Raw genomic sequence first — 14714 nt, forward strand, 5'->3', positions numbered from 1 at the left:
GCCCAAACAAATGTAGAGGACAGCACAAAGGCAGCAGCAGAAAGAAGGGCAAAGATCTGTATCAGTGACCCCAATTAGAAATACAGTTTGACATCTGAGTGGTTGGCATCAAAATCTGAAGTCTTTCATGTTTCTGCCTGATGCTCAAACCTGTGGCATCTCCAATTAGGAAACAAAGAAACATGATTCAGAGGTAAAAATACGATTTTCTCTTCCCAAATGTCTGAAAGGGCCTTATTCACAGATCAAACCCCACCAAGTAGGTGTCTGCTAAGAGGGCACACTGATTATATTTTGACTTTTCTTTTTTTTTTTTGCCATTAAAAAATTAAAGGTCTGATGCCATAGCACCGAAGGCAGCGGCGCGGTTTGGTAATGAGTGGAGATGTTTGAGGCTGCCCCAGGTCTGCTGCTGGTCCCGGCATCCCACAAATGGACCGGCGGCGGGGGGAGGCTGCTCGCAGGGCATGGGTCTGGAGCACTGCGCCCTGCACGGGCCCTAATTACTGCTGCTGAAAGGCAGGGGTGAGTGCAGGCAGTGGAGTTAAATTAGGGCATGGGAGCTATGCTGGGGACTAATGATTTAGTTCAGAAAGCCGAACGCAAGCGTAAAGGCTGTAAATGGGAAGGGGGTGTGTGTGGAAGCCGAGCAAGGAGGCAGCGTAGGGCTGTTTCCCCACTCTGCCTCTTCCCTCTCCCCGCCAGCATCCCCAGCTCGGAGCCTGGTTAGCAAGATGGGGCAGGGGAAGGCTGGCTGTGCTGCTATGGCACGGGCTGAGCCCAAGCTCCAGGCTCAGGTTTTCTTCCCTAAGTTTCTTGATCCATTAACTGGAGCTCTGCGTGCCTCCAACCCCGCCCACCGGAGGGCAGCTCCTGCCCTGCCCCGTCTGCTCGGTCGGGTAGCTCCGCGACTGCCTGGCACCTCCAGCATCCCCAGGTTGGGTTTTGAGGCTGCTGGGTTCTGGTAACAGATATATTTTTGGGAGTGAATAGCAGTAATTCCCGCTGTAATTTCGGGGAGTTTCAGGGCCACAGCATCCACTTTTCATTTCCCATGGCTGGGGTGGAAAGCTCCTGCCCTCAGTGCATGGGTTTGCTTGTGACCCAGGAGCACTGACCCTTCCCACTGCAGAAAAATGACAGATATTGCTTTATTACTGTTTTCCCTCAGCTGTAATTCTCGCAGCTTCCCTAATCTTGATCCTGCAGTTGCAGGGTATTTTTATACCCAGTTTTTGTGTATAACGTGATTATCTGCTGAATGGGATCTGCTCCATTACAATTAGACAAGTGAAGATGCAGATCTTAACACTTGAGCCACGTTTCTCATTTATTACTTTTCAAAGACTTTGGTGGGTTGGGTTTTTTTTGTTTTGTTTATGTGTTTACAAATCCAATAACAATCCTCATTAAGAGTTGCAAAACATGAAGCCATTTTGATCCCAGGCAGATGGCAGCTAAATGAAGTTTAATTAAAGAATGAGAGCTTTGATTCAAATCATTTTTAAAAAACATAGTGCACCGAGATGCTAGAGAACAGCATAAACAGCATCTGTGCTTTTATTCAGAAGCCCGAATGCATTTGCGAGGAAACACTTTGCAAACCCTTTTGGAGCAATCAGGGGTTGTGGGCTGCAGCTCGATGGGCCGGCACAGCCAGCTGGGTGCCTGCAGAAACCTCCCTCCCCTGATGCCACGGCAAGGCCAGGAAACTAATAATGCAGCCAAGCGCAAGGTCTCGCTTCCTTCTTTGGGTGGTTTTTTTTATTTTTACTTTTGAAGAGTTCAGCTGATGGCAAAATAAGACTTGATTTGAGATACAATCAAGTTTCAGGCTATTCTCCAGCAGTCGTTACACCCACCCCCCCGCAGTAACTAGCCCCTTCCAGCAGCACGTGAAGCAGTATGGCTAGCATATACCTTACATGTAGTCCTTTGTAGCCTATACAGCTTAAAGCGTGTTGCTTATCAAAGGATGAAGCTAATGAAATGGAGGCTGAAGTGGCGTGGGAGGCTCTGTCCCGGTGGTGCCAAGGCTTGCCTGCCCCAGGAACCCCCCCAGGCGGCTCCGGCCGGGGCTCAGAATCATAGAACCATTTCGGTTGGAAAAGACCTTCAAGATCATCGGTCCAACCATCAACCATGCCCACTAAACCATGTCCTGAAGTACCCTGTCCACTCGCTTTTTGAATACCTCTAGGGATGGTGACTCAACCACTTCCCTGGGCAGCCTATTCCAATGTCTGACAACCCTCTCAGTAAAGAAATTTTTCCTAATATCCAACCTAAATCTCCCTTGCTGCAACTTGAGGCCATTTCCTCTTGTCCTATCTCCAGCCACCTGACAGAAGAGACCAGCACCCACCTCACTACAACCCCCCTTCAGGTAGCTGTAGAGAGTGATAAGGTCTCCCCTCAGCCTCCTTTTCTCCAGACTAAACAACCCCAGATCCCTCAGCCGCTCCTCATAAGACTTGTGCTCAAGGCCCCTCACCAACTTGGTTGCCCTTCTCTGGACACGCTCCAGCAACTCAATGTCTTTGCTGTAGTGAGGGGCCCAAAACTGAACACAGGACTCGAGGTGCGGCCTCACCAGTGCCGAGTACAGGGGAACAACCACCTCCCTGTTCCTGCTGGCCACACTGTTCCTGATACAGGCCAGGATGCTGTTGGCCTTCTTGGCCACCTGGGCACACTGCTGGCTCATATTCAGCCGGCTGTCAACCAGCACCCCCAGGTCTTTCTCTGCCGGGCAGCTTTCCAGCCACTCTTCCCCAAGCCTGTAGCGCTGCATGTGGTTGCCGTGACCCAAGTGCAGGACCCGGCATTTGGCCTTGTTAAACTTCATACAATTGGCCTCAGCCCATCGATCCAGCCTGTCCAGATCTCTCTGTAGAGCCTCCCTACCCTCAAGCAGATCGACCCTGCCTCCCAACTTGGTGTCATCTGCAACTTGCTGAGGGTGCACTCAATCCCCTCATCCAAATCATCAATAAAGATATTAAACAGAACAGGGCCCAACACCGAGCCCTGGGGAACACCACTCGTGACCCGCCGCCAACTGGATTTCACCCCATTCACCACTACCCTCTGGGCTCGGCCATCCAGCCAGTTTTTCACCCAGCGAAGAGTACACTTGTACACTCAGCACTTTCCCCATGTGCCCGCCCGGCTGTAGCGGGGTTTAAGGCCCACTGTGTGCCCCTGTGCAGGAGGGTGCAAGGGGGAGGACAGCCCAGCAGATGCTTTTCCATACCAAAATTTTCTGTGGTCCCAGTGAGAAGCAGGCACAGGTTTCTGTGCAGGCTCTTTGGCAGAGCGGACACCCGGAGTCTTTCCAGGAGTGGCAGCTACTCGACAGAGCAATGGCTTTTATTTAGTTCATGTGTCTGCAAGTTGCGTGACCTTCGGCCATGGCTTTCCTTCCCCCGGCACTGCCGGAAGACCACTGTGCTCAAACCACACAGGGTGTTCGGTGCTTTCCATCCCCCACATAACTTATATATAACATATAACTTGTGCTTTGCCACCTCTTGGATTATTTTCTCTGGTTAATGGCTCACTGTTCAGGTTAAATGGGTAGTCCTATTGATTAGGATTACCTAATCCAGAGAAAGACCCCCCACTGATGTGCTGGTGCTGCTGGACGGGAGAGCTGGTGGGCAGCAGTGACACTGGAGGCTCCGGGGTCAATCGGGGGGATGGAGCTGTGGTGCTGTAATTCACGAAGACACTGCCAGCGGAGTATCTAAGTCTTTTGTTAAATGAATGTATTAAACAGCTGTCTCAGACTCAGATTAACAGGTCCGTGGGGTATAAAGGCAGATTGATGTAGCTGAACTGAACTGACACGCTCTCATGCGGAGATTAATGTCTTTTCATGAGTGGGGTTTTTTGAGGGGTGATGTTTAAGTGGAATGAATCTCTGTGAGCCATCATTAAAGTTATTTATTAATTTTTTCCCCAATAAGATTATGAAATGGGCACTCCTGGAAGGGACAGGCCGAATCCCCAGCAAGACCATTTGTCTTACTAAAATGGCTTCACAATCCTCATGGCAGGGGCTGGGATTTCATCACCGCCTGCGGGATTTGGAGACGCAGGGCTGCGGCACGTCCGCTGCCGTCGGCAGGCTCGGGGAGGAGGGAGCTCTGCTTTGCCCTGTTTTGCTAATGGCAAATGGTGGCAGAGAAGACTGCTGGAGGTCTCCCCTGGTAGCAGCTGTGTGGTCACAGGAGGGTAACGAGGCTCCTTGTTAACCTGCACATTAATAACTCTCTGAGAAGGGCCTGGGCAGCAGCTTTTTAAGGGAAAAGGGAGGAGAAGAAGGGTGCTGGGAACAGTTCATCAAGAATCAGGGAGGCATCTGTGCAACTCTGTGCCAAAGGATGCCATGGAAAGTTTGTGTGGGCTCAAGGGGAGGCTGGAGAAGTAACTTGGAAGCAAGATCTGTTGAGGGCTACCAAGCTGGCAAACCACATCGGGTGTGGGAACCTCCCCAAAATACCTGGGATCTGGGTGAGTACTTGGGGAAAGCGTTGCCTGTGCTTGTCCTGTTCCCTTCTTGGGCCACCTCTGCACAACCATAGTAGTGTCCACCTGCGCCGTGACCCAGCCGCACAGCCTGAGCTGTGTAACAGGCCCTGCCTGTGTAACCCAGGGCTCGCTCTGGGGAAGTGCTTGGGGTAGGCAGGCATGTTTCATGGAGACTTCCTGCTCTTCTTCTTGGTCGTCTGGACACACAGCTCTAAAGGTTTGTGCAGACCTGCCCTGCAGTTCTCCTCCTGGGGTTTGGAAGAGCTGGGAGGGTCACAGGTGACCTGTGCTGGGGAAAGCAATGAGGACTCCTTCGGTCGTGCCCCAGCTCTGCTTTGGCGTTGGTCCTGCTGAACCCAAGCTGAGATGTCTGAGCTGGTTTGGACCCACTGGGCTTGTTCTCTCGGGTCTTATGTTGTGTGAACACCAAGGAATTGCTTCTGGCACCTGCATGGGGGTGTGCCCGGGTGCAATCCAGCATCACCCACCAGCAAGGTGCTGCTGCACCCAGGGCATGGCCCATCCTGGGAAAGCCCCGAGAAGCAGCTGCCGTTGAGTGGTCTGTGACGATGATCTCTCCTCCCGTCCCACTTCAGAGCTTTCTCTGAATCACTTTCCCCATTTCTCTGACTAAATCAACACAACTGATTTCCAAACAGATGAGGCGAACTAAGAAAACAACCACCACTGCCGCATGTAGCACCATCACTGCTTTGCTATGTGGTGGCACAGGACTTCTTCTCTGTTATAAAGATACCACATTGGCTTGCCAGCTTGGAAACCTCCAGCTTTAGGATAGACCCTGGCAGTGCTGATGTCAGTCTACGGAGAGTGGACTGCAGGCTCAGGGTCTTATAAAGGATTATAAAATCCTCAGGAAAGAGGTGCATCTGACTTGTCTACGGCAGCAAGCTTCCTCGCAGTTGCTCTACTGATATGAATGGCTCATTTTAAGCTGCTGGTGATGTTGCTGATGTCTGCATGAGTAAATCTGTCTTCTGTTGCAACCAGGACAAAAAAAGACCCTCTTCTTCACACCCAAATGTCGATAGACCTGAGTGCAGAATAATTGGAGATAAGGACGCAATAGGCTGATTGCGTTTAGAAGCACTAATAGATCTGCAGGCATATAAGTGATAGTGACAGCTGACTGTGTTCAGCCAAAAATAAATAAGATGGCCCTGTGTTTGCCTCGGGAAGCCTCTGCAGAGGATGGCATTGATGTGCGAGAAAGCTCCTCTGTGGAGTGCTGACGTGCTGCTCATGCCGGCGCTGCCAGGCACCTCTCCGGGAAGGACAGTGATGGATGTGGACAAACACGCTCTCCCTCGGTGAGGAATGCTGAATGGTTAGTTTGCACAAAAAATACCCAGCTTTGCAGCTGAGGAAAACTGCATCTGGCTTTGACTTCTCGCCACCGAGATGATCAGGGCAGAGTGCTCCCATGTCCTGGGCTCCCCGCTAGGAACACCGGGCTGTTCCTTGCTGCTCAGTTTTAAACTCCTTCACCATCACTTTCAGGTGGCTTTTGGCCCCTTGGGAGAAGTTGCTGTGCCCGGGGGAGGTGAGTAGATCCAGGTGCCGGTCAGGTTTGGAACAGACCTGCTGAAGAGCTCCTAACCCTAGAAGGTGATCCCCATCGCAGCCAGCCTGCTGCCACCTCCTCCCTGCCATGGTCCCTGGCCACCCCCCGCACAGCTTGTGCAGGCAGGAGTACGTAAGGGGAAGGGATGGACAGTGTCAAGGAAGACTGGACTGGAACCATAACCTGAACACAGGCAATCCCCTAAAATGTTTATTGGGTTTGTTGACATTTTTTTACTTTCGTATAAACACATTTTTTACAGTTTAGCTGCCAATGAAATTGTTCTATAATGTAAAGCAAAAACGCTCCCAATCTCCTTTCCTTTAGAAACGTGGGTCAAGTAGAAATGTCTGTTGTCTTTTATTGCAAACAAGTACAAGAATCCCTTTTCAGCCTTCAGTAGTGTGGGTATTCATATCAAAAACATAGGTGCCCAAACTGCTGGTCTGTTTGTCAACGGCTTCATCTAGGCTCCATAATTACACTGGCAAGGATTTCTTAGTGAGGAGCATGAAGGGGGAAGAAAAACCCAACCCAAACCAAAAAAAAAAACCGAAAACCCTCTCTTGGATGACAAAGCATCGCTGGCAAACTCCTGATCTAATTGCCTCCTAATAGCAAAAAAATAATTTAAGTTTATTTGAGGAATTGGCTGAACATAGGAGGCACAAGCCCTGCTGGCTTCTGCGTCGCTTGAAGATCTTTGTTATACAGCTGAATTAATTTGCAGTGCGCCTGCAGTAGATGTGAACGATTGCGTTTCGTGTTTGCTCACTTTGTCCTTTCTGCTGCCCGGGACTCTTTGCAGCGCCGGCCCAAGCCTGGCGCTGGGCTGGAGCCGGCCCAGGAGCGCGTGGCGGGATGCTGGCACATCTCCCATTCTGCCATCTTGTGCACAACCGTCTCGGCTTTCATTTTAGAAACACTTGGTCCCTGGCTGGTATGGCTGGGAGGAAAATTTGGGAAGCACAAGCTGATGCAGCAATGTCTGTACAAGCCTGCAAGTGCAGCGACCATTTTGAGACGTGGATAATTACTCAGCAGCCGCAGATACTTTTAATGTCCCCATTAACTACTGTGCTCATCGAAGCATCTTACTGCACAGATTTGCCAGGTATTTTCAAAGTGGCAACTTCTTTTGTGCTATAAGTAGATGCGTATAGGGGTCCCCATGACCTATTGCTAGCATCTGCAATTTTGGATAGCGTGTCAAGTTGGGTTTTTTTTTTTATTCCTGATCTTTGGAAAAATGCATATTTACTGTCACTGTAACCCTCTGTCACAAAAGGTGAATTATTTTTAAATGCTTTCTTCTTCTTTTGAAGAGTTACAGTACAGAATTCTGCCTGCTCTATAGATGTTATATTGTCATTAAAAATGATGGTAATAGAAGGAACTTGATTTAAGATCATCACTCTGGGAGGACGTGGAGGGGAGAGCCAAGACATTCTAGTACCTCCTCCCTTGCTAAACTTCCCAGGACATCCTTAACTGAGAGCACAGGAGTAAATGATAGGAGAAAATGGTGCCTGTGCTTTTACTAGCCAAATATTTGTACTGCCCATGTGTTCACTATCTTTATCACGTGCACCATGTTCAAACGAAAAATACAGGATGTCCTTATTTACTATCTAACGGAGAAAAAGCTTAGCGAAAGAAAACTGCAGAGGAATCTAGGCAACTGGAGCAAAGGAAAATTGGTAAAGGAGCATGAAATAAGCTTATCTGGAGCCGTGTGCCGGAAAAATGTGGATCACTATAGTCTTGTTCTGGTCTGTCATCACTACTGTTCTCTGGTACAAAGAGCACGTTGCTGCTCCTGGGCTGTAGTGGAGCTATAGTGGTTTGGGAGTTGCAATTAAAAAAATAAATTGGGAGAAGGAAAGGGATTCTATTTACATATAAAAGAAACTGTCACAGTGAGGAACTACAAACCCCCTGCTCTGAGGGTCTGACAGATTTGCACATAGCTTCCAGACACTGCAGTCTGACTTCTGCACAAAATACAATATAATTCTGCGCTGTTTTTTTCTGAGAGGTTAGGGCTTCCTCCTTCCTTTCCCTCTGCACTTGCCCTCTGTTCAAAGGTTATACATGTGAATCCTGGAACTAAGGCACTTTGGGAAAGAGATGGCAAGACACCAAGTAAAGGCTGGCAAACTGAGCCACGTGGCCCATGCTGGACAAAGATAAGGCAGTACCGGGCGGAAGAACTGAGATTGGATCTGAACCCTCCGCGCGTGAAGTTTTTGCAGGGGTTTCAAAGTTTTTCTGCCTGGAAAAGCAGGTCTATGGTGATCAGTGTAAGACTGGTTGGTTTCTACTTGCCCTTGCCCCTTCACAAATTTTTGAGGAATCCAATAGTTTCAACAGGCATACATCAAGGTTTTCAGACTCTCAGATGTTAGATGGAAGTTGTCAAGGATATTTAGATTTACCCATAGAAACTTCAAGGGCGAGTTGATTGAAATCCCCTATGCTATGCTTAGCTTGAGGTTAAATTTGTAACTTCTTGCATGTAGTGAAACAAAGCCTTCTGATAAAGACAGCCTCGCTCTTGTGAGTGCTAAAGAGAATAATACAAGTTTCTGGGGATGAAACAGAATAATTCCCCAAACTAATGAGTAGGTAAAAAAGATAAACCGTATGTATTGGTCTCAATTTCATTTCAGAAGGCAGCTATGAGCTTGAAATAGAATTTATCTCTTTTTTAAAAATGGTGATAATAATAACTGAATTCAACTCTTCTCTTCCAACGTTTTTGGTTTCACAGTCTGGCTCCCTTGTTTAAGAAAAATGTTTTCCTTGCCTTGTAGTCGTGTGAAAATCTTTTTCAATCTGTAGCTGAAGCCCAGCTGGTTAACTAGTAAAGGGAAAAGCAAAGCAATACAAAATACTTTAAACCAAGGAATTTAGATCAAAGTCTTTTCTGCCAGAAGATCTGACCTTGAATTTTAAACTTAGAAAGACTATCATCAAGATTAACTGGTCAAATGTTATATATAACAGCCAGTTCAGGAATCTGCTGGTAAAAATCCACAGAGACTGTATGTCAAGCTGGATGTCTTTTCTAGAAGGGAGCTGCTTGAATTTCCAGGCTCTGCACTGATGGAGAAATTCTCGTGGTCTATGGTAATATGTTACAGTTGTTAATTACTCTAGCTACGAAAAACATACAAGTTATTTCTAGTCTGAGCATTGATTTACAACACCCAGTGAATGTCTCCGATGGATTTAGAAGCCTTAAGGAACTAATTTTTCAGTTAGTCATCTCGTAACCGCAATGGGTAAACATTATTCCACATAAAGCATGACTTAAGTTAACTCACTTCCGTTAACTCCTAAACTTTATTCAGCTCCATAGCTCATGTGGCTGGATCAGGTGGTAGAGAGGGATACAGAAGAGTGGGAAGAATCTTCTCCCGGAGAAATACCGAACTTCCGCTCTTCCGAGGACCCACATGGTAGCAAATGAGCCACGGCAACGATGGTCTTACCAGCGGGAAGCAGCTGACATGTACAACTCTCAAACTAAATCATGATGCGATGCTGTGTAACCAAAAGGGCATCTTCTCTGTGACCAGGAGCAGTCCATACCTGCAGGACAAGGGTCCGGATGCAGCCCCTGAATGATGTCCTGGCAATGAGCTTCCATGTCTTAGGCAGGTAAAACTCCTCCTGTCTTCCGGGAGGATTTGCTTGAGTAACTTTTGAACAGGGCGTACTTGGAACATCTAAATGTGTGTGAAATGGCCAGTATGGGCTGTGTGTGCAGTAAGGTACAGCTGGAAGGTGACAGCATGCTGCTACCATGGAGCGATGCCTTCCACTAAAAATGCCATCTAAACTGCAGAGAGCTGACATACTGATTTAGAAAATAGTTGTGGCTGCTTAGAAAGATTTGGTGTCCCTCGTGCTAAAGCCCTTCACAAGAGGTTATGCCTTTGCCTCCACAGGATCCGCAAAAAGGAACCACCCAAGTGCCACAGGGTGAAATCTTCTGGTTTAGGTTAAGCGGCTGATGAAAGTGGGTGGTGGCTTTTTTTTGTCTGTTGGGTGTTTTGGGGAATTTTGCGGGGGGATGGGTTGCTGGGTTTTGGGGGATTTTTGGGGGGTTTTTTTGCTAGGCCACTGCAGGATGCTTGCTTCTGTCTCCTTTCCCACAATGTAAATGATAAGAACAGTTACGTCCAGCTCAACATTGGCAAGGAACCACTGAGAGCCACAACATCTTGAATCACTCGGACCGTTTGCTCAGGGGACGCTGGTCAGCGTTTGCAGACAGATGTTTTTTGCACAAAGTCCATAGCCTCAAGAGTGATGGTGTGGGGACGGCCAAAGCGTCTCCTGCAGGGTCCTTTCCCAGCAGGCAGCTTCTGAGCTTTATTCCCCCATTTGATTTATAGCTATTTATTGCACCTAGGAGGAAGCTAGATGCTTTCAACTAAGCACACTTCCGTTTCCTTTACAAATTAGATTTACTTGCGCTCGTAGTGTTCGGTGGTTACTCTTGACCAACCTTAAACATGCTGTTAACGTTTCAAAAATACCATTAAGAGTTTTATAGACATCGTAACAGCCCTATACACACTACAAACAAAATCTCGGTATTTACAAAAATGAAAGTTTGATTTAAAAACTAGCTGGTTTTAACAGCAGTTCTTTTGATTTGGAACCGATTTTGAAATGCAATGTTTGCCTTTGAATGGAAAACTTCCTATCCACATCTACCACACGGAACCTAGATTCAAAGGAAAAGAATAGCGACGCCGGCTGAAAGGTTTGCCTGGTTATGCCCAGGTGAACAGGTCTCACAGACGGCATCAATTCCGCCGAGCACCTTTGTAAAAGTAATAACCTCACCGGCAGCAACAGGGGAAATAATTGTTTTGCTACGAAGTTCTTTATTAAACCAAAAGCGGGCTTTCTGCTTGCCGGAGGCTGTTGCCCCCAGTGTTGGTTCTGGAGCACCCGGGAGAGGCTCCGGGTGTTAAACCCGGCCGGTTTTTGCGGGAAGGGAGGGAACGCCGCGGGGCTGCCGAGCCGAGGCCTCTGCCAGGGCCGGCCGGGCAGCACCGCGCACCGGAGCCGCACCGGGGCGGGGAGGAAGGAGCCGCCGGCTCCGACATGCGGAGGCGTTTTCGGGGCTCGCCGCCGCTCACCCGACCAGCGCGACGGGCCCTCAGCCACGAAAGGGGTGAGCTGACACGGCGAGGCCCCGCGGGGCAGCCGGCAGCTCCCCTCGCTCCCCCGGGCCAGGCCGCGGGGAAGGAGGGCGGGGGACGGCCCGCCGGCGGCGGAGCCCTCCCGGGGCGGCGGCGGCGGTCTGAGGGCGCGGGGCGGAGGGAGGCAGCCTCCCCCCCCCCCCCCGCGCTCGGCCATCTTCCGCCCGAGCCCCCTCGCCCGCACCCGCCCGAGCGGCCAGCGCCGCGCCGGCTCCGCTCCCCCTCTCGGCGCAGGGCTCCGTCCGCCCCCTCCCCGCGCGGGGCACGGCGGGAGCCGCAGTCCGCCGCTCTCCCCTCGGCCCGGCCCGGCCGCCGCCGGCGGACTACAGCTCCCGGCGGCCCCCGCGACGGGCGCGCCTGCGCGCCCGGGGCTCTGGGAACAAAAAGACCTCCCCCCCTCCCCTCCCCTCCCCCGGAGCGGCGCTGGGCTCAGCCCGAGACCGTGAGGGGAAAAGCGGGGCCGTGCGGCGGCCGGGCCCATCGCCGCGCCCGCTGCCCCGCCAGCCGCCGAGAGGCCGCGGGAGTAAACCGGCCCCTGCCAGCGGGGCTCCGCCGCTGCTCCCCCCCCCCCCCCAGCCCCGGGCCTCCTCCCGCAGCCCGGCGGCGCCTCCTCGCCTCCAGATAGCGGGACCGGGCTGCCCGCGCCCGGCGGCGGGTGAGTGGGAGGGCGGGATCGGGCCTCCCCGGTACGAGCCGGGGCGGGGGACGGGACTGTTACCCCGCGGGTCCCTGAGGGCAGACCCCCCGCCCCGGCCCGGAGCGCGGGGGAGGGGGGGCGGGCGCCGCATCCCCCGGGGGGGCGGGGGGAGCTCCTGCCGCCGCTCGGCGGGCTGCGGGAGGGGCCGGGGGCGCGGCGGGGCGGCTGTCCGCGCGCTGTCCGCGCGGTCCTGGCGGGGGCGGGGGGAGGGACTGCGTGCCCCCTCCTCAGCGCCCCGCGCGCGGTGTTGGGGGGGGCGGGGCGGGGCTCCGCGCCCTTCACCGCCCCCTCCCCCGGGACCCCGGCCGCTGCGAGGAGGGGGCGCTGCCGCCGTGCCGCCGCCTCCCATTGGCTGGCGGGGCAGCGCGCACGTGCCGGAGGCCTGCGCGGGGCGGCGGCGATTGGGCGCGGGCGGGAAGGGGCGGGGCGGGCTATGCGAAGGAGCTGCGGTGGGACCCGCCGCCCCCGCCCCCGAAGGGCCTTGGCGGGACCCTGCCTGGGGGGCGGCGGCTCCTTCCGCCATGGCGGGGCCGGGCGGCCCGCCCGCGGGGTCGAGGGGGAGGGTGCGCGTTTGGGGTTGTGGGCTCGGGGTGAGGGCCGAGCCCCTGCCCTGGGACAGCGCAGACCGGTGTAGGCCAGTGCCCGGGCGCCGGGGAGGAAGTGCAGAGGCAGCTCAGGTGAGGAGTGCGTGGAGTTACGTCTAGTAAGCAGAATGACTTTTTTTTTTTCTTAAAATTTAGAGGCGTTTAGTCCCCCCCCTTTTTTTTTTTTCCCTCTTCCATATACCAGGCGACTTAACTGTGAATTCAGTCTAGCGCTTCAGTGTCTCCCTGCGCTCCAGTCAGCTGTCAAGGGGAGCAGATTGCCTGGGGGAGAGCGTTAGGGCAGGAGAGCTCGGCAGAGAGACCCGCTTCTGCAGAGGGGGTGCTCGAGGCAGGCATCCAGCAAAGGTGGGGTGATGTGCAGCAGCACGGCCGGCAGCGGAGGACTTCCCTAGCCGGCAGGAAAGAATTGTTACAGGAGTCTGTCGACCTGATGTTTAAGTGAGGTCGATGTAAAATAGTACACCTGTGTGGATGTGTAACATTACCGGCCTCTCTTGGATTCGTGGCAATGTTTTTAATCGTCACAGTGTTTTGGGTATCACCTCTTGTGTTTCCAGCTCTTTATTTGAAGGCTTCTTTTGCCAACGGTTTGGTGTGTAAGTTGCTTGAGAGAAACATCCTCATGGTGACTGTTCAATGAGTGCAGCCATCCTCTTGTAAGGTAATGATGTAGATGAGTTGTCGTCAGCATGTACAAATCTTTCAGTTAATGTCTCACAACAAGGAGGAACTTTTAGACTATGTTTTTAAGTATACCTAATATTTGTTTCTGCTTGTCTAACTTTAACTCTGCAATTAAAATAATAAAACCTTATGAAACGTATTTAAAAAAACACCCCCTCCCCCCCCCCAAAAAACCAAACCCCCCCAACCAAAAGAAAGGCTTGTATATCCATTAGGTAAATTATATGGCATAAAAGTTTGTCCCCTGTACGGCCTGTTAAGAGGCTACTGACAGCCCTTTGTCTTATCCATCAGGATATGAAACCTTTTCATAGAAGTTTGATTGAAACTTGTGTTCCTCTGGAAAGACTGTGGATTTGTAATTTTCTGACAAAAAGTTACTGACGCATTCCCAAACTCTTGCTTATGGGATTGACTTCTATTTCTGGTCTTGGATCCTGGGTGGAGAGAGACTTCTCATAGGATTGACCTAAATGCTTTAATTCAAGGAAGAACACACGTAATTGATTCCATGGAAATTGGTGTTCTGGTTTGTTTGGTTAAATACAGCAATAGAACAAGGGAGAGAGATGCAGAGGGAATTAAGTGACCAAACGGAGGGGACCGATTACTGCTGAAGAGTGACGGGTTGATTAGTTTCACAGGCTTCCCAGAGTGCCCTGATACATGCCGTGATGGGCAGCAGCACACTGGTGCGGACACAGGGCAGTTCACTGCATGAAGCTACTGTGCAAAGGTGTGCACTTCAGGTACTGGCTATATACTGATAGGATGATTTTTTTTTTCAAGGTGCGTGTTTTTTTTCAAGGTGGTTTAGCTCTTTGTGGGAACCCCAGAGGAATTAAAGGTATTTTGTTTGCCCTTAAATCACTTTGAGCCTTTTGTTTCCTGTGGCTGTTGCAGTATGACATAGATATCCAAAGGACCAGCTCACACTAGCGAGGACAATTTCTCACTCTGGAAAAAGTGCCAACACCAATTCTGTTATAATTAAATAAATACTAATAGAGTTTAGACTAATTCACTTCTCAAATATTATGTGTAAGTGTTGATGGACACATAGAACTAAAGTAAATTGTTATTCAACATGGTTATCGTGTTGACTAAGTAAATATAATTATACTGGTAAAGGCAGAAATTGTCAGATGGTCAGGACTGCTGTGATTAATATTTCATTTTGTTTACATGGTTTCACTGTAATTCACAAATGCCTAGGTGCTGCAGTAGGACACTGCGTACTTAAAAACTAAAAAAACTAAGTGAATTGTTCCCCGAGTCCGTCCGGCTTTAATGTAGAAATGGAGTTTCATGCTAATGGTTTCTTAACTACTCCAAACTGGGTAGTAAGTTCACTTTTATATAGCTGCCTTGTGATGTATTTA

At 50.8% G+C, this 14714-nt stretch overlaps 1 protein-coding gene across 7 annotated transcripts in view; it reads left to right on the forward strand.

The window, feature by feature from the left end:
• Positions 1–11747: 11747 nt before the first annotated feature.
• GTF2I (general transcription factor IIi) overlaps positions 11748–14714 on the forward strand; it is an 81342-nt gene continuing 78375 nt past the window's right edge. For 5 of the 7 annotated variants that reach the window (XR_008237364.1, XM_052802730.1, XM_052802734.1 and 2 more), the window contains exon 1: positions 11748–12001. The gene's annotated coding sequence lies outside the window, so the exon portion shown is untranslated. Of the gene's footprint in view, positions 12002–12618; positions 12721–14714 lie in introns of those variants that run through there. The other 2 variants (XM_052802733.1, XM_052802731.1) reach the window with 2 other exon arrangements.

Source organism: Harpia harpyja, chromosome 12 (assembly GCF_026419915.1).
Source record: "Harpia harpyja isolate bHarHar1 chromosome 12, bHarHar1 primary haplotype, whole genome shotgun sequence".
NCBI classification, from domain to species: Eukaryota; Metazoa; Chordata; class Aves; order Accipitriformes; family Accipitridae; genus Harpia; species Harpia harpyja.